At 57.5% G+C, this 23,413-nt stretch overlaps 1 protein-coding gene and 1 long non-coding RNA gene across 4 annotated transcripts in view; one reads left to right on the top strand and one right to left on the bottom strand.

The window, feature by feature from the left end:
• Positions 1-23,413, top strand: part of Znf423 (zinc finger protein 423) — a 317,088-nt gene that overhangs the window by 148,222 nt on the left and 145,453 nt on the right. The window contains exon 1 of one of the 3 annotated variants that reach the window (XM_021721194.3): positions 15,501-15,634. The exons of the other annotated variants lie outside the window; for them this stretch is intronic. The gene's annotated coding sequence lies outside the window, so the exon portion shown is untranslated. Of the gene's footprint in view, positions 1-15,500; positions 15,635-23,413 lie in introns of those variants that run through there. 3 annotated transcript variants of the gene reach the window in all.
• Positions 458-4,815, bottom strand: LOC144370848 (uncharacterized). Its single transcript, XR_013430860.1, has 3 exons — positions 4,622-4,815; positions 3,902-4,047; positions 458-1,690 (listed from the first exon to the last, which is right to left on the bottom strand). It is a non-coding gene; the product is annotated as an uncharacterized LOC144370848 (long non-coding RNA).

Raw genomic sequence — 23,413 nt, 5'->3', positions numbered from 1 at the left:
CTGGCGGTGCCTTTCATTTATGCCCCACCACCTCTGGCAGATCCCTCTTGCAGCTGGACCTGGGGGAGTCGGGTGCTGCTTAGTCTCCCAGGAGGGGCCTAGAAGTAGCGCAGAGTGTCGGGGAGACCTGGATGGAGGAGGCCTCTGGACGGGTTTCCTGTTCTTCATGAACCAGATCGTGCAGTCGGCCAAGGCAGGCCTCCTAGGTCTGCCATTTGGGGCTGACGGACCTCTGTTGTGGAACCACTTACCACCTGGCCGGCCCCTGTGGGGGGTTCAGCTCACCTTTCTTCCTCTTCATCCCCAGAGCAGGCTTTTCAAGACAGCTGGGCAGGCCGCGGGAAGCCGGCGCGCCTCTCACAGAGGTGGTTTTAGCCCTGCAGCCCGGGTCTTCTTATCCCTGCCCTGTTTCTCTACCATCCAACTTTGACACAAAGCAATGCCATTGCCAGCCTCATGAGAGTTCAGAAATGTCCCTTTAATTTTCCCCATGGCAGTTGGAGACTCTAAATATCCCTGATACGCCAGGATGTGTAGATGAGTCCAAGACCACCCCGTTGAATTCTGAGAAAAGAATTTCTCGTTATTCAAGCACCCTGAATTCACGATCTAGTTCCTCGCGGTGTTTGTCCACACGCATGCAGGTTTATAGGATTGTAACAGAGAGGGTCTAATATAATTTGCTTCTGTGCCAGTGACTCTGTGGTCCGAGCCGACTGCACGCTCCGTGGTCTTCAGAGCTCCTCTTGATGAACCCTGAAGACCCAGTGCGAGGTGCAGATGGAGCTCTGGGTCTACGCCTGGCGCGTTGGGAGTACCCAGGAGGCCTCCCTTCCTCCCATTTCCTTTTGGGCGCTGGGATCCTAAGGGGACTGTTCTCAAAGTACTTTGCTGTGGAGAGGAAAGAGCTCTGAATTTGGGCTCCAGAGAACTGAGTCCCAGCCCTGGAGAACTACTAAGTGGCGGATGACGAATTGGGCTCTTTGTCCCCTGGATGTCAGTTTCTCTGTTTAAAAAGGAGAGTCGATGTCACCTGCCCTGGACATTCTGAAACTCAGGATTCTAGAAATAATGTACTTGTAGCAGGTGTGTAAGAAGCAGGTGTGTGGCTCGGTGGTAGAGCTCTTGCCTAGCATGCGCTAGGCCCTGGTCTCATTCCTAGCAAGAATGAAGATCCTTAGATTAAAGCTGAGGGTCTACTCTTCTCGGTGTTAGTGTGGGAGTGTGTTTCACCGGGGTCTTCTCTGCGGTCTTATCCCCATAATCATTGTACACCTGCCTCACAGGACTTTCTAATTAACATCTCTCTCCTGCAGCAGAGGTGAGCTCCTTGAAGGGTCACGTGGGCCTTGGTCACCGCAGTGGTGGCACCAGGAGAACTAAATAAGTATTTGTTGGGTGAAAGCTCAGAGATCAAAGTTGGTGGCAGACTCCGGGCACCCCTCTGCCACCTGCACACAAGGGAACGATGGGTGAAGAATAGAGAAAGATGACCGGGGTCAGTCCTCACTTCTGGCCGCTACAGCCTAGAGAGGGGCCCCTTCTTCTGGGGGTCAGGCACAGATGGCAAAGCCTCTGGGTGCTTCCTCGGCCCAGGGCTCCCTTGTTTTCCTGGTGCTCAGTGGGTCCTGGTGGTGGGAGAGGGGTCTCCTAGACACCGGGCTGCAGGAGGCCCGACACCTGCCCAGAGCTGCCAAAGAGGGAACAGATATAATTAGCATCCTAGGAAAATAACTGCCATCCGTAACAATCTTCCACAACAAGCAATCTCCTGTTTCCTCATCGCAGCTGCCCTGTGGGGTGGAGAATTGTGACCATCGTTCCCACTGGATGAGCGGGGAAACTGAGGTTCAGAGAGGTTTGGTAATCCACTCAAGATCACACAGTGAGGAAGCGGCAGGGCTGGTGGTGGACCCTGTGTGACCGACCCCCTTACTGCTTTCTGTGGGCTCAGCGCCCCCACAAGCCTCCTGCCCTCCTCTCTTCCCATCTCTCAGGCCCTCTCGCTGTGCTTGGGGCGACAGCCCATCTGTCAGAGGTTCTGTTCTGGCCAGATGCAGTGCCCCTCCTGGGAGCCCGGAGCAGGACGGTTGCTGCCGAGGGAGGTGAGGGGAATTGGCAGGCCCTGGCCCGCTCCAGGCCCTGGCGCTGCGAGCGAGCGTGGCCCGGGAGGGTCTGGCAGCCCGTGGCTCGCCCCCGGGGCTGGGCCTTCTGTGCTCAGCCTCCTTCCTCTTCCCGAGCAGGTGGGGTGGGATTTGCCTGGCCAGCCCCCGCGAGCTCGTCTGACCACGGGCTCCCTTGTCCTCGTGGTCCAGGCAGGGGCTGGAGGACTGGGCTGGAAACAGGGGCTGAGCCAAACAGGGACTGGGGGAGGGAGATAGAGGAAGGGGACGGAGGAGGGTGGAGGGAGAGGAAATGGGACAAAGACCTGGGGGCCGAGAGGTGGCTGGTGAGAGGGCAGTGGGTGAGGCAGAGGCAGGCAGGCGGGCAGAGATGGGCGAGGGGCTTCAGGGGGGCGACTGTAGGGTACAGACAGAATCCCAGTGTGTGAAACATAACACACAAAGGGCGGAATGCTGTAATCCGTGCAACCTCCAGGAGCCTCGGTGCTGTGGGCAGGCCAGAGGTGGTGGCCGAGGCCGGGGGCCGGGCACACTCTCTGGCTCCCCTCCTGGCAGAGGGGGCCTGGTGGCCGTGAGCTTGACGCTGTCACATTATGGTGAAATGTTCGGGTCTGAGGTTTCATTAGCCTTTGCTTTGCCGCACACGCCCTACCATTTAATCTCTGTCCACGCTTCCAGTGCCAAGGCCTGTCAACCGGCCCTGTTGGCTGTCGGAAGTCTGCGTGGACGTGAACTTGACAGTATAAATCCACCCCTGTCCCCACCCCACCACGCACTGGATGACCACAGCTCTTTTGCTCAGAGTAGCAGCTGCCAAGGGAGGGTCCGAGGTGCATTTCCCATGGAAACCTGGGAGCGGTTTTGGTTTGGATGCTGGTCCTCTTTCCCCAAACTAGAGCCGCCTCCACCGTGGCTCAGGGCAAAGGACACTTTTGATGTTCAGCCATTTCCCCCAAACCCACCCTTCATTTTTCACTTCCAAGCCCCTCACATGGTCTCTTTGTACCTGCTTAGTTGAGGCCCAAACCCCTGACCCTCAAATATGGGGTTTGGTCTCTTCACTGGAGAAGGCTGTTCTCCTAAGTCTGGAGGTTCACAGAGCTGAGGGACACAGTTCTCTTCGCCCCCTGGCCCTGATAAGCACAGGCGTGATGGCCACAGAGCCTGTGTATATACCGATGGCTGGTGGCCCCTGACCCATGGACTGCTGGCAGGTCTGAGGCCAGAGAGACCCCGTGGGTTGGGGGCAGTGGGGCTGGCCTCCTTATCCAGCTCTGCAGTACTTCTAACCAGCTCTGCAGTGGCACCTCTGAACATCTGCACGTGTGTGTGGATTTTTTTGGATCTCGTATCTGATCATCTTAATGCTATTGATTCATTTTTGTCTTTCCATAGGTAATTGAGTCTGGTTTCACCAATCTGTGCGCTAAGGTACCCCAGGGTGCCACAGCGAACTCCCCTGCGAGGTGTTTTGGAAATTTCAAGGGAAACCCAGCCCCATGATCCCCCGCGGGCTCTCCTGCAAACGCCTCTCTCCAGGCTGGCCAGCGCTTCAACAAGAGAGCAGGCTCTGCTTGCTCCTTGGGATGGCATCTTTCTTTGCAAAGCTGAGCTTTTGGTGACTTCCCTGGGCACCTGGCAGAAACTATAGGAGAATCTGTTCCGAAAAAGAAATAAAAATAGCAGTCCAGGCTGCATCCAGGTTTTGAGAAAGTGTGCGTTATCCAGGGGAAGGATGGCATGGGGCCTTGGGGACTGGTGAGGGACGGGGGCTTTACCTTTGGAGCGCCGGGGAGCCTCGGAGGCACTGTGAGACCGCTGGGTCTGGACTAGGCTGGACGCAGAGGAATGGGCGCTGGTCCCAGCCGGCAGTTAGGTGGACAGACAGCAGGATGGAAGGCAGCCGGTGACTAGTCCTCTAGTCCTGTGCAGGGGCCAGGAGAGGAGGACACATGCTACTAGGTGTCTGGCCCCAGGAACAGGATGGCGTGGAGAATACAGAGGAGGAGTGCAGGTCTTGGGCAGGAGGCATGGCCAGGAAGGACCCCACCCTGCCGTGCTTTTCTCGTGGACTTCTGGCCTCCAGCGTCTTCCAGAGTCACTCATGTACTCGGTCACTTTCCCACCTGCCCCTCAGCTCCCCATGGGCAGGGACCTTGTCTTAGTCCATTCTGTTTCTGTACCACCCAGAAGCCCCTGATACGGGGTGCAGAGGCTCCCCACTTTCTCCGCTCATGGCACCCCTAAGTCAGAAGAAGTAGCCGACAGCCCCCGGTATTAAAGGCCAAACAACGGGAGTATTTCTGTCCTCACAACTCATCTGCTGCTTGAAAAATAAATACGTGAAATTCAAAGAAAAAGATTGTTATTTCATTCTGAGCATGATTTCTGGTGCAATGTATAAACTGCGGATTCTCACTCAGTAGGGCCAGATGGGGCTCGAAACTGCACTTCTAACCAGCCCCACGTAATGCCCCCCGCCGCTGCTCCCAGCCCACCTTAGGAGCGGGTGGCTCACGACCCCTCGGCCTGCGTCTCCGCTCCTTCCTAAGCGTCCCTTCCCTTCCCGTTCCAACGCTTTCTGCAGAGAGCTTTGCCAGCCCCGGGCTGAGTCAGAAGGTCATTTGTCCATGTGGTCTGGTTCGAGGTCCTCTGCACAGCTGTCTCCATGTCCTTGAACAGAAATCTTGCCACGCGCCATCCAGGGCTCTAAGTGGCCGCCAGCCTTGTGTGAGTGTCAGGTTTTGGCCGGGAACACTACAGTATGTCCCCACCCAGGTGGCCACTGTGGCCGGAGTGGGAGGGGCGTGCTTGCCGGGGCAGGATCGCTCCACCAATGGCTGCTCTTCACCTGGTCACCTGCCCCCGGGGAGGCCTGCGCCTGTTTAGGTCTGGGACGGCCTGCACCTCTCAGCTTCCTTTCCTGGAGCAGGGTCCTGCGAACGGAGACCCCTTCCCGTCTCCTAGCTGCGTGGCTGCAGCTTTCCTGGCCAGCTCCTGGTCTGTGAACGGGAATTCTCCAGCCACGCGCACAGGTGCACACGCACGTGCTTGCACACCTTTGTGTTTGCACACCGAGTAGTGCCCGGCAGAGCTCTGCAGGGCAGGGAGAGGCTCAGGGTGTCATCTCCCCACCACTTGCCCTTTCCGGTCTTAGGGGAGTTGAGTCTGTGATGACACAGAACTGGGCCTCTGGGCCCGAGCTGGGCTGTTGGTGTTTGCTCAGGGCTTCATTGATCAATCGATTCATTTATTTATTCATCCAATCCCGTGTGCAGCAAGTGTTTTTAAGTGTTTATTTGCTAACCGTGGCTGATGTTCTCTGCCAGAGGGGCCACGGGAGCTGGAGAAGGCTTCCTGGAGGAGGGGGCTCCATGGGGCATGTGCATGCACCTGTACACGGGTCTGCGTGTGGAGTGCGTGTGGATGTGTCCAGAACACACATGCCTGTGTGGTTTGCAGGTGCACACAGGCTCATGTCTCTAAGTGCATTCGTGTGCGAGGACCTGGTGTGCAGGTGTGTGTGTGTGCGCGGGGAGATCGTAAAAGCAAAGCTCTGTGGCCAATAACGTCAACTTTGGAGCCCTCCTGGCCGCATCCGTCCCAGGCTGAGGAACAGGAGCTACTGTTTGGTGCAGCAGATTTTGCAGCTTGGCTTCGTGTGCGTGTGAGCACTTGGGTGTGTTTTAATTAACTAGAACATTTGCCTGGAAATGAGCAGCGGTGGCAGCAGGCGCGAAGGCAGCTGGAGGGGGCGGGGCCGCGCAGCCTGCCTTGCCAGTCCTGGCTGATGACACCGTGGAGGAGTGGGGGGCAGGCAGCCCTGGGCCTGGTCCTTGCCCCAGCAGGAAGGGGATTCTGGGAGGGGTAAACTCTCTGGAATTCCCGAGACTCCTCCCCACCTCGCCAGAGATGCTCAGGTTAATGGTCCCAGCCCACGAGTGAGGATGTGCAGCTTCTGACACCAACCAGGTGTCACCATCCAGGGCGGGTTGGACCCATGAGCCATACAGAATTGACTGTCTGCTCTCTATGCCCTGCTTAGCACCTGGCCCATAATGGATCCTCGCTACATGTGTGTTGTGTGAATGAGCCGATGAGTGGAGAAAACTGAGGTTCAGAGAGGCTAAGTAATGCCTCCGGGGTCACACAGCCTGTGAGTAGACTGCCCAGCACAGGGAGACCCATTCAGTCATCTTAGGGCAGATGAGCACACACATCCCCGTGTCTGTGTGGGTGGTGAGAAGGGTGACTTCCAGGATTGCTTGGTGGCGTTTCCCCCATCAAGGTTGAGATGAGAGGAAGAGGGGGTCATGACCAGAGGGGAAGCACTGGGGTTCCTCCCCTCCCTATGACAGGTGGCCCCTGGGAGCCCGCAGGCTGTTGAGTTATTAAAGAGAATCTCACAGTCTCAGCTCCCCTCCCGTCTCCTAGTCTGTCCCAAGGCCTTGGATCTACAGCACTCCTCAGTCCTCGAGGAGGGCTTCGTCACCTGGCCTTGGCTTCTCCTGGTCCCCACCCCCACCTCACCTGCCGGTTTTCCCTGCCATCTGTCACCTCTCCCTCATCCTGTGGTCACAGGCTGGGCTCTGACACCACCTCTCAGGGCCCCGCCATCCTCACTTGTGAAGTGGACGGCACACGACACACAGTGGGCACATCAGCTACGAATCACTGTGTCCCCTTGGCCAGAATTCCTGACTCGTGGAGCTGGGCTCCTGCTGCGGGCTCTGCCTAAGGCACCTGGCCACGCCCGATAGGAGAGGCCGGGGGCAGAGGAGGGACGGCTGAGCTCTGGTCTCGGCTCAGCTCATCCTGGGCACCTGCTCGCAGAGGGAAAGAGCAGGGGATCCCGGGCACCATTTAACAGCCATTTATAGAGGTCGAAGTGCCCATGAAGTCTGCCCGTTGTGTCCGTCTGTCTGTCACCTGGAACAATTTCCATTTAGGATTCTAGAGACGTTTTCTTGCTATTTCCTCGACCGGGCTCCATGGCCTTCCGTACTTGAGACCCAACACAAGGCTTATGTGCCCTGGTGTCCCTGATCGCCCTGCTGGACTGAGCTCTTGGGCCTGCAGGGGCTCCTCTGTGTCCCCGCCTGGTTCTCCTGGCCCTGTGCACTTTTCTCAGCCCTGCTAGAGCACGTGCTGCTGGAGCCAGGGCCCCGGGCTTCTTCCCTGGGCCACAGAGAGCCCAGCACAGGTGAGTCCCCGTCACTAGGCACCGAGTGGATGACCAGCCTGGGATGGCCAGCCTGGGGGGAAGAAGAGTTTTTTTTTGTGTGTGTGTGTATGTGTTTGTGTGTGCGTGCGTGCCTCTCTTTGCACACTGGTGTGTGTTTGCACACATGTGCATAAGCGCGCGTGTGTTTTGGCTCCTCAGCCCAATGCCTCCATCTAATTGGTTTTATGAAGAAAGGCGCCGGCTTTAATTTTTAATTAGAAATCAGAGCAGTAAAGGAAGCGGCCAGCCGTAGCTGGAGGTCATGCGAATCGCTGGAGTCGCCTTACCAGCCCCACGTCCAGGTGGCCTGGCCGGGCTGGCCGCCGCACTCTTTGTCCTGATGGGGTGTTTTAGTGCCTACGAAATGATGGAGTAATTGTTTGGTAATGAAGCGTTAGGATTTTGCCTGTGCAGGGCTCTTTCCTGGTAGTTGGAAAAATTGCCGACCAAGAGAAGCTGGAGATGGCAAGGGTACACCCAGGGGCTGGGGAGCACCAGCGTCCTTTGGAAGAGAGGGGCCCCTGCCCCGCTCACATGGGAGTCTGCAGGAACCCCGCCTCTGTCAGATGGGACTTACCTTGGGCTGTTCCTCGCAGGCTGGGGAGGTGGTTAGCATATTTGTTGTGGTAAAGCGATCTGCACAGACTGTCAGGTGGGGAGTAATTACCTGGGCACCGGGTGGGGAGGTGGCCTCACCTGCTGGGGGAATCCGTGCCTCGGCTCCAGCAAGGGCCCCTGCAGGTGTGGGGATGGCACCAGGTTCCTGTAGCTTCCAGGTGGGCGTCTCCTGGCAGAGTCTGGCTCACACGCTGTCCCAGGGCAGGCCTTGGACCCTCTGGGGGCATGTCCTGGAGGCTCTGTTCTTTGGTCAACGACTTTGGCCATGGTTTCCACTGGACTCCATCCGTGACCCTGGGGACATTGCGTCTTAGCTTCTCTGTGCCTCCCTTTCCTCCTCTGGGGGCCAAGGATAGGGAGCGGAACCTCTCCTGTAGGGTCACTACAGGAAGACCAAAGAGACAGTGTAGACCCACAGTCCCTATCCACACCTCGGAATTCCAGGAACCTGTGTGCCAGTGTGTGTGTGTGTGTGTGACTCATTCAGCACTAAAATTGGTCCCGAGCTGATGTGAAATTTGTATTTTCTTTCTTTCTTTCTCGTTCTCTTTGCTGCAGCAATGTCCATAAGCTTGATTGTGGCCCCACATAGAACAGAGACTCAGTTCACGTTAGGTGGGGCTGTCACCGGAGGCCCCCCGTAGAGCCACGTCTCCTGATCCTGCTGGTTCCTTCCTTCCTCTCCCTCTTGGGTGCGGGGTAGGGGCCCTTCGTCTGCTTACCCGTCGTCGTGGCGTGGCCCGTGCACGTCCTGGCGTGGCAACTCTCGGCGGGAGGCGGGATACCCTGTGCCAGGTGGATGTGTGCTGGGGATGTTGAGGGAAAGTCAAGGTCCAGCCCGTATCTGGGGGGTGGCTTCAGAGGTGGCTGCTGCCAGGCTTGCGGCCCTGTGCAAGAACAGGATCAGGAAGGACCCCTTCGCTCATCGCCCCTGGTCCTGCCTTCCGGGGGCGGCCACCCTCGTGTTGGAGGACACTGCAGGGTGCCCGCTGACACCGTTTCTCCATGCCTCCTGGGGACCTGGCACAGCTAATGAGAGCTGCCAGGCCCTCCCGCTGGCTCTGAACGCCTGGGGAAGGGGCTGCGGGGTGCGGAACCGCCTGCGCCCGTGAAGGAAGGCAATTAGGAACATCGGAGGTGAACCACCTTTATTTATATATTTATTTTGACTCCCCAACAAGACATCTCCTTGGAGAGGCTTGCCCCTCGTGGCTCCTGTCTGGCCCCGCTCCTCGGGGCTCCCCTGCCCCTGTGCTCTGGGTACCACTCCATCTGCACCATGCCAGCCTCTAAAAGACCCCCACCCCCAACCAAGAGGCTCCGTCCCAAGCCCTCGGTGTCAGCTTGCTGTACTTTACCTCCACGTTTGGGTTAAAAGCCCAGCCGCAAGGAAACGCCTGCGCCAGGCTCCCCGAAGCCCGTGTTGGCGAGATTGAGGGCCACACCTGCCTCTCCCTGGGGCTCCCAGCCTTGCAGGTCAGGGGGGCTGGAGCCCACGGGGAAACTGAGTCTCAGAAAGGGAAGCACCCTCGGTGGAGATGGCCCAGGGGACAGAGGTGACCTCCTGTGCCACCTGCTTCTCAGCACCAGGGCGGCTGCTGGCCTCTGAGCCCACCTGCTGGCAGAGTGGGGCGGTAGGGGCAGCCTCCTGTGCTCCCAGTCCTCCTCGGGTCTTGTCCTGGGGCCTGGTGGCTGGGGGCTCCTGTGGGGCTGGTGCAGATGCAGGCTGCCCTCGTCTTGAGGGAGCTGTTTCTCCCTGGCTCCATGTGAGGGAGCCTGTACCCGGCTCTTGCAGAAGCAGGTTTTCTGAGGGCCAGGGGCTGGGGGAACACTGATGTCACCCAGCCGACAGCACCTACCAGGTGCCGGGTGCAGAAGTGTCTGGCAGCAGCAGTGGCCGCCCGCACACGGGGGCACAGAGCCAGGGCCAGCCCCGGGGCCTGCCTTCCCTCCCGTCCCTGGCCCTCTGTTGGAGGGGAACAGGCAGGACGTGCTCACCCTTGGTGTCTCCTTCTCTCCCCACCCCAGTTGTCCCCAGTGACCCCACGTCGGGCCGGTGGCACGTGGCTTGCAAAGCGTTCCCAGGTCTGTCTTTCTCCCCGCCCCTCACTGCAGCCCTGCGAAGGCAGTAGAGCCAGATGCACGGAAATGGAGGCTCCGAGAAGGCGCCAGCCCCGGGGAGGGCCTCACACCCTGGCGGAGCGAGACCCGGCCGTTCACCTGCCGGCCGGGCTGCTGTGTGGTGCCTGGGCGGGACTACCCCGGCTCTGTGTTTTTCCTTTAGTTCTCTCCTGAGTCCTCCTGGTAAGAGAGCGACTTAGGGCTTTCCTGGAGGGTCCAGGTCCAGTCCTGCCTCTGGGCCCAGGTCCCATCAGGATGGGGTCTGCAGGCCACCCGAGCCTCCTGGCCATGCTCTCACTGCTCTGTGCTGGCCTGCTGGACTTGGCGCCAGGATGGCCACAGGGAGTTCATGGGACATGGTCTTGTGGGGTCTGGAAGAAGAAGGGTGCTCCCTGTCCCGCTCATGGGGTATGAAGCCTGGGCCTCTGGGAGCCCGTCTAGGAGACAGACTGAAGGCCATTCTTTGCTCCCCCAGCGCATTCTCTGCATTCCGAAGGCCTGCCATGGGAGAAGAGAGGCCGGGCTCCGAGCTAAACCTTCCCTTCAGTCCTCAGGGTCGGGAGGGAGGCATCCACGGTTACTATCTTTATTATCATACAGTGAAGGTTTGTGGCTCAGAGAGGGAAGATCACTGTCCTCAGGTCACACACAGCATGTATGTGGCAGAACCAAGATACAAGCACAAGTCCATGGCTACCCACCCTTCCTTCCTCATGGGCGGCCTGGTGCTCTTTGGGAGTGGGGCTGGGGAGCCTACAGGATGTGGGGTCTTCAGGCGACTGCTGGGTTAGCCAAGGACCTTTTTCCCCAGGCTCTGCTTCTCATACCTTGGCTCCTGCAGGTGGCTTTGGCCCTCCTGCCACCTGTCGGTACCTTGACCGGCCTCTGGGGGTGTCATGGATCAGTGTGAGCCCTGCCGATCCAATGGAGAAGGGGACCCATAGACAGAATGGATCCCAGCTGCAACCATTCCATTGGGACCTGCTGGGTGGAGCCTGGGTCCTATCCCATGGTCACTGCCCAGTGTGCAGGCCTGGATGTCCACGTCAGATCCCAGGAGGGGCTGCCTGAGCTTCCCACCCCACTAAGGCTAGAGCCTTAGTTTCCCAGTCTGTGAAATGGGAAGGGTCCCTGCCCACCCCCTCCTCAGCACGGGAGCCTGGCAGATTCAGGATGTTGTGGGCACCGGGGCGGGAACGGCTGGCTTGGGAAGGAAGACTGCTGGACAGGGCCCGGGCACGCGCTTTGAGCCCAGTTGACCCGTGTGCCTGGAGCTTCTGCTGCTGTCCCACCGTGACCCCTGCCCAGGCTCCTTGCCCAGGTGCCTTTTCTTCAGTGTGGGGTAACAATCTCAGTGTGTTGCTGTAGAAATCAGAGTCGTTGTTCAGAAAATGTCTTCTGACTCTGAGTCAGAATCCTTCTAGAAACTTCTTAACATCGTGGTTGGTGACTCTTTACACCCTGTTTCACTTCCCGTATTTACAGCATTTCCCCTATTTGCAGTTTGGATTTCTGAGGTTTCAGGTACCTGAGGGTCTGAAAATTTTAAATGGTAAATTCCAGAAGTGAGCAATTTCTCAAGTTTCAAATCGCATCCTATGCCATTCTGAAGTAGTGTGATAGAATCTCCTGCCATCTATCTGCTCTGTCCTTTGTAGGAGGTGAGTCATCCCTTTGTCCAGGGTGTCCACTCTGTATATGCTACCCACCTGCCATTCTCTTTGTAGCCCTCTTGGTTGTCAGATTGATTGTCAGGGTGTTACAGTTCTTGTATTCAAAGAACCCTGATTTTTCTTAATAATAGCCACTAAGTGCAAGAGTAGTGAAGCTGCCATTCAGATATGCCAAAGAGAAGCTGTAAGGTGCTTCTTTTAAATGGAATGATTAAATGGAATGATTAAATGATTAAAGTGCAATCAGATATTTTGAGAGGGGGCATATTTACATATACTTCCCTCATGGTGTATTATCATAACTGTCCCCGTGTTAGTGATTGTTGTCAATCTCTTATTGTGTAAAGCAACTCTGACAACCTAACATTTATCACAGTCACGTGTAGGACAACAGACTACAGAGGTTTGGGTTTAATACGATCGGAGGTTCCAGACGTCCACCAGGGAACCTGGAATGGACCCAGGACACATGGGTGGGGCCCGTGCAGTTTCTAAGTTCTCCCCTTCCTTACTCTGGGGACCAGGGTTGGGTCAAAAATTGAGAGCTGCCAAACAACTAGCTCCGTCTGGTTGTGCCACGAGCCTGCTGTATGAGGGTCCTGTCTGGGGACCCCCACGTGTGAGTGAAGAACGGCCACTCGTTTGCCCTGTGCTGGGCAGCTTGGGCCACTCTGCGGTCCAGTCAGCGCAGCTGCCTTTGAGGCAGGGGCTGCTCCGCGTTCCCTCTCCAGGGGTGGGGGAGGGGGGCTCGGAGCCAGCGGTGGGCTGGAGGGGCAGCCTGGCCGACCCCAGACTCCCAGGCTGATGTGCAGGACCGGCACCGCGGGCAGCGCTGAGCCTAAGCACAGGGCCACAGGGTGTCTGGCTTGGAGGCAGGGGAGGGGGCTTGGCCCTGTGGGGGGCCTGGGGCCGCCCGTCCTCTTCCTGCCTCCTTCCCCCATGGCCTCCAGCCCCCCGCCTTCTGTCCCCCTCCTCAGTTGCCCTAATGACTTAGCCCAGGTGGCAGGTTGCGTAGGGAAACTACTCCAGGGAAATAAGCGTCCTTGCTACCAGCCTGGGCCTCAGGTGTGACACGGCCGCCCTCCCTGGGGTCCGAGTGCAGCTGCTGGCAGGAGCCGGAGGAGCTGCGTGTACTGTGTGTAGGACGCCTGTGTGGGGGGCGCCGGGCCGCGTGCGTGTGTAGCTGTGAGTGTGGTTGTGTATGTGGTTGTGTGTGTAGCTGTGTGTGTGGTTGTGTGTGTAGTTGTGTATGTAGTTGTGTATGTGCTTGTGTGTAGTTGTGTATGCAGTTATGTGTGTAGTAGTGTATGCAGTTATGTGTGTAGTTGTGTATGTGTTTGTGTGTGGTTGTGTGTGTGGTTGTGTGTGTAGTTGTGTATGTGCTTGTGTGTAGTTGTGTATGCAGTTATGTGTGTAGTTGTGTATGTGTGTGTGTGGTTGTGTGTAGTTGTGTGTGGTTGTGTGTGTAGTTGTGTATGTGCTTGTGTGTAGTTGTGTATGCAGTTATGTGTGTAGTTGTGTATGTGTGTGTGTGGTTGTGTGTAGTTGTGTATGTGTTTGTGTGTGTGGTTGTGTGTAGTTGTGTGTGTGGTTGTGCACGTATGGGGCATGTGTATAAAACTGTGTGCGTGACTGTGCTGTCACTGTGTGTGCGTGTGTACGGCCCACTGTGCACGTAGGTGGCTGTGTGTCTGTGCGTGTGTTTCTGCGTGTGACAGAGGTTGGCATTCAAGACGGGGGGGGGGTGCTTAGCTGAGGGGCCCCGGGAACGGTTGGGGGGGCTCAAGTTACCTCCTCTGCTGGTTGAAACACTCTCTGTAGAACAGAGTCCCACACATGTTTAGATAATTAGAACAAAAGCCAAAAGAACAATTCCGTTCAAAGGGACGAAGCCGGGAGGCGGGGGCCGCCCAGGATGTGGGGGGCCGCGTTCCGTCTCCCCGGCTCTCCCGGCCTTGTGCGTCCTGATGGCACTATTTAGACAGCCCCTTTGTTGCAGGATAAACTGACATTGGCCTGCTCGCCTCTGCTGTGAAGTTTGCTGTGTTCCGCGGCCCACTCGGGACAGCCAGGCCATTAGGAGCTGATTAAATGAGCTAATTTTAATTTGTTCAGTGGTTACAGATGCAGAGACCTTTCCATGCCCTTTTCTCGAGGCTCGATTTATTTATTAATTTTTTTTTTCCTTTTGAAAAGAAAAAGACCTTCAGGTCTCCCTTCTCTCTTCCCATCCTCCTTTAAAAATAAACATAGGAAAACATTTTAACATGAACTTCGGCTGGGAAAGAGAGGGCTTGACTCTGCTTCATGGGATCGGCCTCCGGAGGTGCCAGCAGGGCCCCGTGTCTGTGAGGTGGGGGCGGGGAGGCCAGGCGTGGGCCACCCACTGTGGCTGAGTGTGCACAGCCGGGCTGAATGGAGCCAGCCGACCTGAGCCTCTCCTGGTCTTTGCACGCGCCTGCAGCCCGGAACCCTGCTCCCTACCCTCGCCTCCCTGCTTCGGTGAACCTTTCACTCTGGGGGTCTCAGTGTGGGGGTTCCTTCTGCCACAAAGCCCCCATGCTCCCTCAGCCCTGCCGACTTCTCTGGTCACAGCAAACAGCACCACACAGCCAAAGACTGTCACCCTCTCTCAGCTGTAGGCCACAGACTGCCCGAGTGGTCCCTGCCTGGTGGGCAAGAACTTGCACAACTGGACGAGTGCATGGATGGATGGACGCGTGGGTGGGTGGGTGACCCTGGGTCACCTGCACCAAGGGACCTGCTGCATTCCCAGCTCCGGATGTCAGAGCCCAGGTCCCACGGCTGTGAACCTGTGTCCCAGGCAGCCTCCCCTCCTGGGGGGCGTGGGCCCAGTCCTTGCTCCCCGCTGTCGGCTGAGGAGGCGGCAGGAGGGTTGAAGCCTGGGCACCAGCATCATCTGCGGGGAGTGGGGAGCGCACGCCTGCCCCTCGGCCAACCCCGTCCCCAGGCCCAGCTCTGCCAGGAACCTAACTGACCGCTGCCCAGAGGGAAGCCCAGGAAAGAAAATCGCGCCTTTAGTTGGCTTTTTACAGCGCTTCTGGACAAGCAGGCCTGGGGCAAAGATGTGCCGACCACGGAGGGTGCTCGGCACAGACGGGAGGGACGGAGATGCAGCTGGCCACCCGACCCTGCCCCAGTGGACAGTCCCCTCCCAGCTGGTCCATTTTTAACACCACGGTCCCCTCTGGCTGGGGCACCTTCAGAGCCAGGGAGTCCCCGGGAGCTGCACGGGGCTGCAGGCCAGCGTCCGAGGCCTGGTTTCCATTTGCAGAGAACTGCTTCCTGCAGACGGCACCCCACCCGCCCCACCCAGGGCCTCCGGGGGGCTGTCCCCCACCCTGTGCTGGCAGACAGGGCGGTGGCCAGGAGCCCCTTTGCTGTCCTCCCCTTGGCCTCAACCTCGGGGCCAGGCGTTGGCGGGGGGGGGGGGGGCTCCAGCCCCTCCATCCCTGCAGACTCTCCGAGCTGGCGGAGGCAGGACTTCCCCTGCGCCCTGGGGCCTGGGGCCCTCAACTGGGTCAACATCTGGCCGCGTGGCCTGAGCCTTGGCCTGTCTTCTCCTCCCCATCTGCTCCCCCTCCCTCCCCAAGGCCCTTCCTCTCCTGCTAGCTGCATTCCCCCGCCAAGCGCCGCAGCGGGAGCAGCCCTCGGCCCATCCTTCCCTGGCCTGCCGAGGCGGGGCGGGTGGAGATGCGTCCCGTGGCTGAGGTCACCCGTGGGCCAGCGGGAAGTGCCTCTCCAGCCCTCGCCTGTCCCACTGCCGCTGCCGGTGCCGGGAACCTGGTCCCAGGTTCCAGCCCTCTTGGCATCCGCTGGCCTGTCCCCGGCCGCCCTGGTGAGCAGGGGGAGAGGTAAGCAGAGGGGCAGGGTGGCCTGGCCCCGGGGGGAGGGTGAATAAAACAGGCTGGGGTCTGCGTGGGGAGGCCAAGAGGCCCATCAGAGGCTCGGGCGCCCTCGGAGCGGAGTGCTTGCTCCGAGTGGATCAAATCCAGAAAGACGGAAACTCTGTGGAGTGTGGCCCAGGCTGCGAAGCAGGCACTGGTGACCGGTGTCAGACCTGTGTCACGTCCTGCAGTGGGGAGCCAGGGCCGTGCCTGGGGAGCACCCTGGTTTCTGGATCTGGCACCACCCTCTGGCTTCTCCGCTCCTCAGGCACCCCTCAGGCTGCCCGCGAGGCGCCTGGCTTGCGTCTTGGGGGGTCTGTGTGCCCTTCAAGCTGGGCGCCCCAATGGCTCGATGTCCCCTGGGTCCCTTGGCTCCCAGCCCTCTGCAAACTCACTGTCTGCCCCACTTCCTGCCCCGTGGCTCCTGGCCAGCAGGGAGGCCGCCTGAGTCTGGCTTCTGGGCCTGACCTTGTCACCCACAAAGCCATCACATCTCAGGCAGCAGTCCCCTCTCTGATCAGAGAGGTGACATGCCAGGAGGACAGAGACGGCTTTTCTGGTCTATTGATCACCAGACTGTGATTCTGGTGGATTCCGTGGGGCCTGGCTGGAGGGGCGGCGGGGGGTGCTTCTCGAGGCAGGCCACTCGTCCGCCTTGGGAAGGGATGGTGAGTTTCTTTCTGTTTGTGTCGTAACCAGGCTACCGAGATGGCAAACTTGGGTTCTGCAATTACACAGCGTTTCAGAAGCAAATTGATAGGATAACGTGTTATTATTGGCTACTGGGTTAATAGCTATTTTGGCAGGAGTACCAATCCTGCGTGGTGTTGCTGGCACGGGTAGGAGAATGGCTCTGTGGGGTAGGAGGAATGGTGGGTGCGTCTTGTACGGAGCAGCAGACTCAGAGGACCCCAGAGTCCTCCCTCCCCTGCCAGCGCCCGCTTGAGGCGGTCCTGGTGAGCAGTTGCCGAAACTAAAGACCAGAGAGGTTGAGAGGTCAGCATCGGGTCACACAGTGAGTCAGTGTTGGGGTTGGATTTGAGGTCCCTGTGGGGTCTTGGGGGTCACGGCGTGGATTGTGAATTCTGAAGGTAGGACCCGCGCTTTCACCCCGAGCACCTCATTTGCATCTCAGAAAATGTACCACGTTAGCACGCCCCAGCTTCTGGGGCTCGCACCTGTTAGCCTCCTGCCTGGAACGTTCTTCCTCCAGATCCCGCCTTGGGGTGCGTCCTTGCTGGCGTCAGGTCACCCTGTGGTGTGTCCAGGGTACCGCCTCCTTCCCCACCCTTCCTGCGTGTTCCTAGCTCCACCGAAGTAGCTCTGTTGATTTATTGCCTCACCCGGAAAGGAAGGGCCAGCTTCCCCTCGTCACACCGAAAGCTCTCTGCGGGCAAGGGCCTTGTTTTGTTCCTGCCCCGTCCCCAGAGCCGGGAACAGGGCTGGTAGAGGAGGAGTTTATTCTATTTGTTGAAGGACTAAATGTAAATTGCAATGTCACTTTAACAAATGGCTGCCAGGTGACAGGTGACTCACCGTCTGTCTTCTTTCTTTTTGTTATTCCTGTCCCTAACAGGTAGTCGGCACTCACTCCCTTAAGGCTCATGATGAGATGATTATTTCTTCTTCCTCCTTCTCCTCCTCCTCCTCCTCCACCTTCACCGCTACCTCCTCCTTCACCTCCTCTTCCTTTTCCTCCTCCTCCTCTCCCCTTTCCCTCCCTCCCTCCCTCCCTCCCTCCCTCCCTCCCTCCCTCCCTCCCTCCCTCCCTCCCTTCCTTCCTTCCTTCCTTCCTTCCTTCCTTCCTTCCTTCCTTCCTTCCTTTCTGTTTCTTTTCTCCTTGGCATGGGGGATCGATCTCAGGGACATTGTGGCATGGAGCTACATTCCCAGTCCTTTGTATTTTGAGATAAGTCTTCTTAAGTGGCTGAGGTTGGCCTTGAACTTGTGATCCTCCTGCCTCAGCCTCCCAAGTCGTTGGGGATCACAGGTGTGCACCACGGCGCCCCGTGAGATTTCTTCTTACCTGCTAAGAGAGTTCAGAAGAGAATATGATAGCTGGAAGAGACCACACCTCATTGTCGAAGGGATGCTAAGGCCTGGTGTAGGGTGGACTGGATCCTTCTAGGGCCCTTCTAAGTTTAGGTTTCATGTTGGGCTCAGTGTTGAGATAGCGGGGCTGGCTTTCTCCTTTTAGGACCTCAGCAGGGATGGCGTAAGGAGGTGGTGGTTTGAGGATGCTCCTGGGAAGGGAGGCTGGGAAGCAGGGCACATGGTTCTCCAGGGGCAGGGTCCCAGGGGTCTTCCAAGCAGTCTCCACATTTGCCATCACTGATCTAGAAATGGCACACAGGGGTACCTTTATTGAACATCCCTGTGTGCTGGGTGTGGGGCAGAGAGCTTAGCCTGCATGGTCTGATTTGATCACCCAAACCCAACCCGACAAAAAGACCTTGCCTGTCCCTGCCCTGGGGGAGGCTTTGAGAGGGGGTGACTTTCCTGGTTGGCACAGCTGGCCAGTGGTGGAGTTGATTTGAACCTGGGTTCTCCGTCTCCAGAGCCTTTCTTTTATGCAAACCTGATGCCCCTGGAATGCGGCCCCTAGGGGGCAGGCTCCGCTGGTGTTGCTGTCCCAGCACTGGGACCACAACCTGGCCCCGAGGAGGTGCTCCCTAAATATTTGACGATGACAGAGGGCTGACAAATGAACAGCGCAAGGCCTTCCCCAGAGGAGTGGGAGCACAGGCTTTTATTGTTGTCCCCGGCTGGGCGGGGGGTGACACCCACTTGCACCCGATTGGTCTTTCTCCCAGATAAACCTACAGGGGGCGGCTTGCCTATGCGTTCCTGGTGGAGGGCACACTGTTTGTGGGTGCTGGGGGTACGTCAGGAGGTCTCTGGTGTGTGGGGGAGACACTGACACCCTGACCCTCCAGAGTGTGTAGCATGGAGGCATTCGCTTGAGGAGTCTTACCAGAAAAAAAAAAAGGAAGGCCCCCCCCCCCCCCCCCCGCCCAGTCACATTGCTGAGTCTGTCTCTTTAAGAGCAGGGACTCTTAGCTTCTTATTAAATCTGTCCATTTGCTCTGCTTTGGTCTGAAAAAATTAGGAGCCCCACTCCCTGCCTGGGGGCTCCTTGTTTTAATGCCATTTCTCCAGGGATCCAGGCCAAGATAGGTAGCTGGGCTGTTCCTTCTGTTTCTGGCCTCCCACCCCTGCACAGAGCCTTGCTCTTACCTGGCGCCAAGAGATACCCTTCAAATAAAAGAATGGCAGACGCAGGCCACACTGAAGTCCAGATGAACTGCCTTCTGCCATCGCGCAGGGGCACGGGACCTTGTCCACTGCTGAGCCTCCACCGTGGCTCCTAGGCCTCTGCCTCCCAGTGGCCCCTGGAGGAGCTCCTCGCGGCTTGTGGTGGCCCACTCCGCCAGGCATCCACTCCTGCACGCATTTTCTCATTCAGATAGTCACTTGTTCCAGAGTGAATGCCTTCTGTAGACCAAGCCTGAACGTCACCATGTTGTCCCTCCTTCTTTCCATCTGTCTCCATCCATCCATCCATCCATCCCCTCATCTGTCCATCCATCCATCCGTCTGTCCAACTGTCCGTTCATCCATCCATCCATTTGTATATCCATCCACCCATTCGTCTATCTGTCCATCCATTCATCCATCTGTCTTTCCATCTGTCCATCTGTCTGTCTGTCCATCGTCCATCCATCCACCACCCATCCATCCATCTATACATCCATCTATTCATCTGTCCATCCATCTACCCATCCATCCATCCATCCATCCACCGGTCCATTCATCCACCCATCCATCTATCCATCCATCCGTCTGTCTGTCTTTCCATCTGTCCATCTGTCCAACCATCTATCCATCTGTCCACCCATCCATTCATCCATCCATCCATTTGTATATCCATCCACCCATCCATCTATTTGTCCATCCATCCATCTGTCTTTTCATCAGTTCATCTATCTGACCATCCATCCATCCATCCACCCATCTGTCCATCTATATGTCCATCTATTCATCTATCCATCTATCCATCTACCCATCCATTCATCCACCCAACCGTCTATCCACCCATCCATCCGTTTGTCTTTCCATCTGTCCATCTGTCCACCCATCTATCCATCTGTCCACTCATCCATCTGTTCATCTATCCACCCATTTATCCATCTATCCTTCATCTGTCCATCCATCCATCTATCCATCCATCCTCTCTTTCCATCTGTCCATCTGTCTGTTCATCCATCTATCCATCCACCCACCCATCCATCTATCCATCCATCTGTCCACCCATCCATCCATCCATCTGCCCATCCATCCATCTGTCCATCCGTCCATCCATCTGTCCATCCATCCACCCACCCATCCATCTATCCATCCATCTGTCCACCCACCCATCCATCCATCCATCTGCCCATCCATCTATCTGTCTGTCCATCCGTCTATCCATTCATCCATCCATCCATCTGTCCATCCATTCACCCATCTGTCTACCCATCCATCCATCCATCCATCCACCCACCCATCCATCCATCCATCCATCTGTCCATCTACCCTTCTGTCCGACCGTCCATCCCTGCCATTGGTGCTGGGTGTTTCCTGGAGGCAGGATCCTTTCATCCCTTCCTCAAGCAGAGAGCTATTGCCAGGTGCCCTGGGGCTCCCCGAGACCCAGGAGCTCAGGACTTATCCGAGTTGTCTTCAGGCGGTTCTAAGCCAAGAGCACCTGCGAGGAATCCTAACCCCTGTCTCAGAAGAGGCTGAGAAGGACCAAGTGCAGCTGTTTAGCTGGAGAGCCGAATGGAGGAGCCAGGAGTGTGCAGCTCCTTCATGGCCCTGCGCTCCTTGCTGACCGACGCCTGCCCAAAGTGACTGACATGCAGGTTCACGCTCTCTCCAGCAGGCGCTGAGGGTCCCCCAGCGCCAGGCACGGGGATGAGCTGATAACCTGCCAAGGACAGTGGAGCAGGCCCGGGTGGGCGGGGCCCAGCCCTCCCTCCGAGTGCTGTTCTCCTGAGCTGGGCTGGCACTGTCCTGGTCCACTGTGGGGAGAAGGCTGGGACTGCAGGAGGGCAGTGAACCCACCCCCAAACGTGTGCAGGATCCTGGGTGATCAGTCACTTTCCACCAGTGGTGGCCTCAGTTTACCCACCTGTCTGACGTCATTCTCCCCAGCCCACTCCTGAGCCTGTGTGTGCCCGTGAGTGTGTGCATGGGGATCCGAGCATCCAGTGACACTGAAGTGATCCGTTGGTCACGCAGTGGAGGGCCAGGCTCTGCTCCTCCTGGCCCCACCGGATCCCGTCGTGAGGCAAGTCCTCCCCGAGACTCCAGGGCCTCAGTATCCTCCCTCATACGACGGGTAGTGGGCCAGGTGGCCCCAGAGGTCTCTTCAGCCCTTTGTGACCCATTTTCCTCATCTGCAAAACGGGCCCAACAAAGGGTGTGTTGTTCCAGTGCACTGAAACCAGTGGGACATGTAGGACGAATAATGGGCCCATTTGGACCTGTCATATAGACTTTGACAAGCCTGACACTTGTCAGCGAATGTGGCTTATGGTGATGGTGAGTTTCAGGTTCATTTGTGAGTGTAGGCCCCGTGGGCAGAGGGAGGTTCTGCTTCCAGTCTCAGGGGATGGTGGCCATTCAGGCTCAGGAAGCAGAGGGAGGAGGGCAGGGGTAGGATGGGATCCTGGGCAGGGGACAGCAATGCTGGGAAGCTATCAGGGTCACTGCTGTGGCCTTGATGTCTGGGACGTCAGCTGCTGCGCCCTACACTTGGAAGTTGGGTCAGGGGAAGCCCTGGGGCTCCTCATCTCACGGTGGCCCTGGGCCCGGCTGCTGTACCCAGGACCCTTCCCCTGGCCTTTCTCCGCCGTGGGCTTCATGGCTCAGCAGCAAAGCCCACCATGGTGATTTTTCTGGAGGCTGAAACATGAAATCCAGGAAAAATGGAAATTTTCTCTGCTATGTTGTAGAATTGACGGAGTCCAAGGGGTCATGGGGACCTCGAAGTGCCTGGCTCCAGCACATCCTGGAGAACCCCAGGGCCCCCCCACCCCTGTGCCCCGCCATGCCCGTCCTCCTGTGGGGCCCAGGCCACTTCTCTCCTGCTGGCCTCTCTCCCGGCATGGTGCTGGGGATGTGGTGGGTCCTGAGATGGGCCACCAGCCTGGTGACACAGCCTAGAGGAGAGTGAACCCAGAGCTGAGCCACAGCAGGGCCACCCGTGGGCTTTGGGGGCCGCTTTTGGGGGTGCAGAGCTCAGAGGCAGTGTGTGCATTTAAAAAATAATATTCTTCCTTCTATGGGCCTGACAAACACTCCACACCCACGATTGGATCCGTGTCGTTCCTCAGGACTGTGCTCGGGGAGGTAGCATTGTTAGGCGATCCAGGGGACTGAGCTGAGTGACAGTGCTGGGGTGCAAATCCTGGTGTGGGCGGGGAGTGGGCTGCGGAGCCCGAAGGAAGCGGGGCCTGGTGCTCCCGCACCCCCGCCCAGCACCTCGGGTCACTGCTGCACACGGGCCACCTGAGCTCTGGGCCTCAGCAGGGCTCTCGGGTGCAGATGGCATGCTGGGGAGGTGCTAAGAAGCAGGAGCCAGGGGGCAGGGAAAGAGGGAGGCGGATTTGGGGGTGCAGCATTGTTGCAGGGTCTCTTGGAGTTGCTGAGGGCTCCAGGCACCTCCCTGTGCCCAGGGAGTGCTTGGGGCAGAGGGAATCTCACTTCTTCCAGAGGCTGGAGGGTGAGCTTTGAGTGAGGCCTCAGAAGCAATTTGATCGGAGCTGCTCTGTGAGCCGAGGTCAGAAGGTGTGCACCCTGTGCCCACAAGAGTCTGCTCCCCAGCCTAGGAGCGTGGTCTCCTGATAGGTGTCTGGGCTCAAAATATGACAATCATCCAGGCCCCCCCTCAGGATCCCTGGCTGCCCATCCCGTCTGGGCGCTGTAGAAGCTGGCTCCTTGGGAGAGTGCTCTGTCCCTGAGTGAGTCCCTCAGCCTTCCTCCCTCCCGGAGACCTCGCGTCTTCATACACACATCCCTCCATGGTGAAGAGCACAGGGCACCTGCATCCAAAGCCCAGCTCTGCCATCTCTCTCCTGCAAGACCCTGGGCATGCTGCTGCAACTCTGTGAGCCTCTGTTTTCTCATCTGTGAAATGGGGCTGGTAATAATAAGTGGTCAGATTCGATGAATATAAAATAAGAACATGTGAGACAAATAACAGCTGTTCTTAATTACACAGATGTGCACTTACGTAATATGTATAATCTATGGATAAAATGTAATATTAATCACTCTTCAGTGCCATCTCTGAGCAGAGTTTTAGCTTAGCAGCACCATGTACTTTTCTACAATACTGGATTTTGCAAAAAAATTACAGTCTGATTTTTTTTCATTTTTAAAAAAATATCTTTATTTGTTTATTTATTTGTTTTATGTGGTGCCGGGGATCGAACCCAGTGCCTCATGCATGCTGGGCAAGCGCTCTACCACTGAGCCACAGCCCCAGCCCTCCTTTTTTTTTTTTTTTTTTTTTGAGGTACCCGGGATTGAACCCAGGCCTGGTGGGCTAGGCGCTCTCTACCCCTGGCCACATCCCTGCCCTGTCCTTGGCACTGGCCGTCTGTGTGTTTGCTTGCTCATTCTCCTGAGCCCTCCCTCTGTCCACCTCTCCAGCAAGGACGTCACACAACCAGCTGCGTTTTGTGGAAGAGACGAGGA

The sequence above is a fragment of the Ictidomys tridecemlineatus genome, chromosome 15, assembly GCF_052094955.1.
Source record: "Ictidomys tridecemlineatus isolate mIctTri1 chromosome 15, mIctTri1.hap1, whole genome shotgun sequence".
NCBI lineage: Eukaryota > Metazoa > Chordata > Mammalia > Rodentia > Sciuridae > Ictidomys > Ictidomys tridecemlineatus.
Note: the sequence above shows the minus strand (reverse complement) of the source record. Positions and strands in the feature narration are given on the sequence as shown.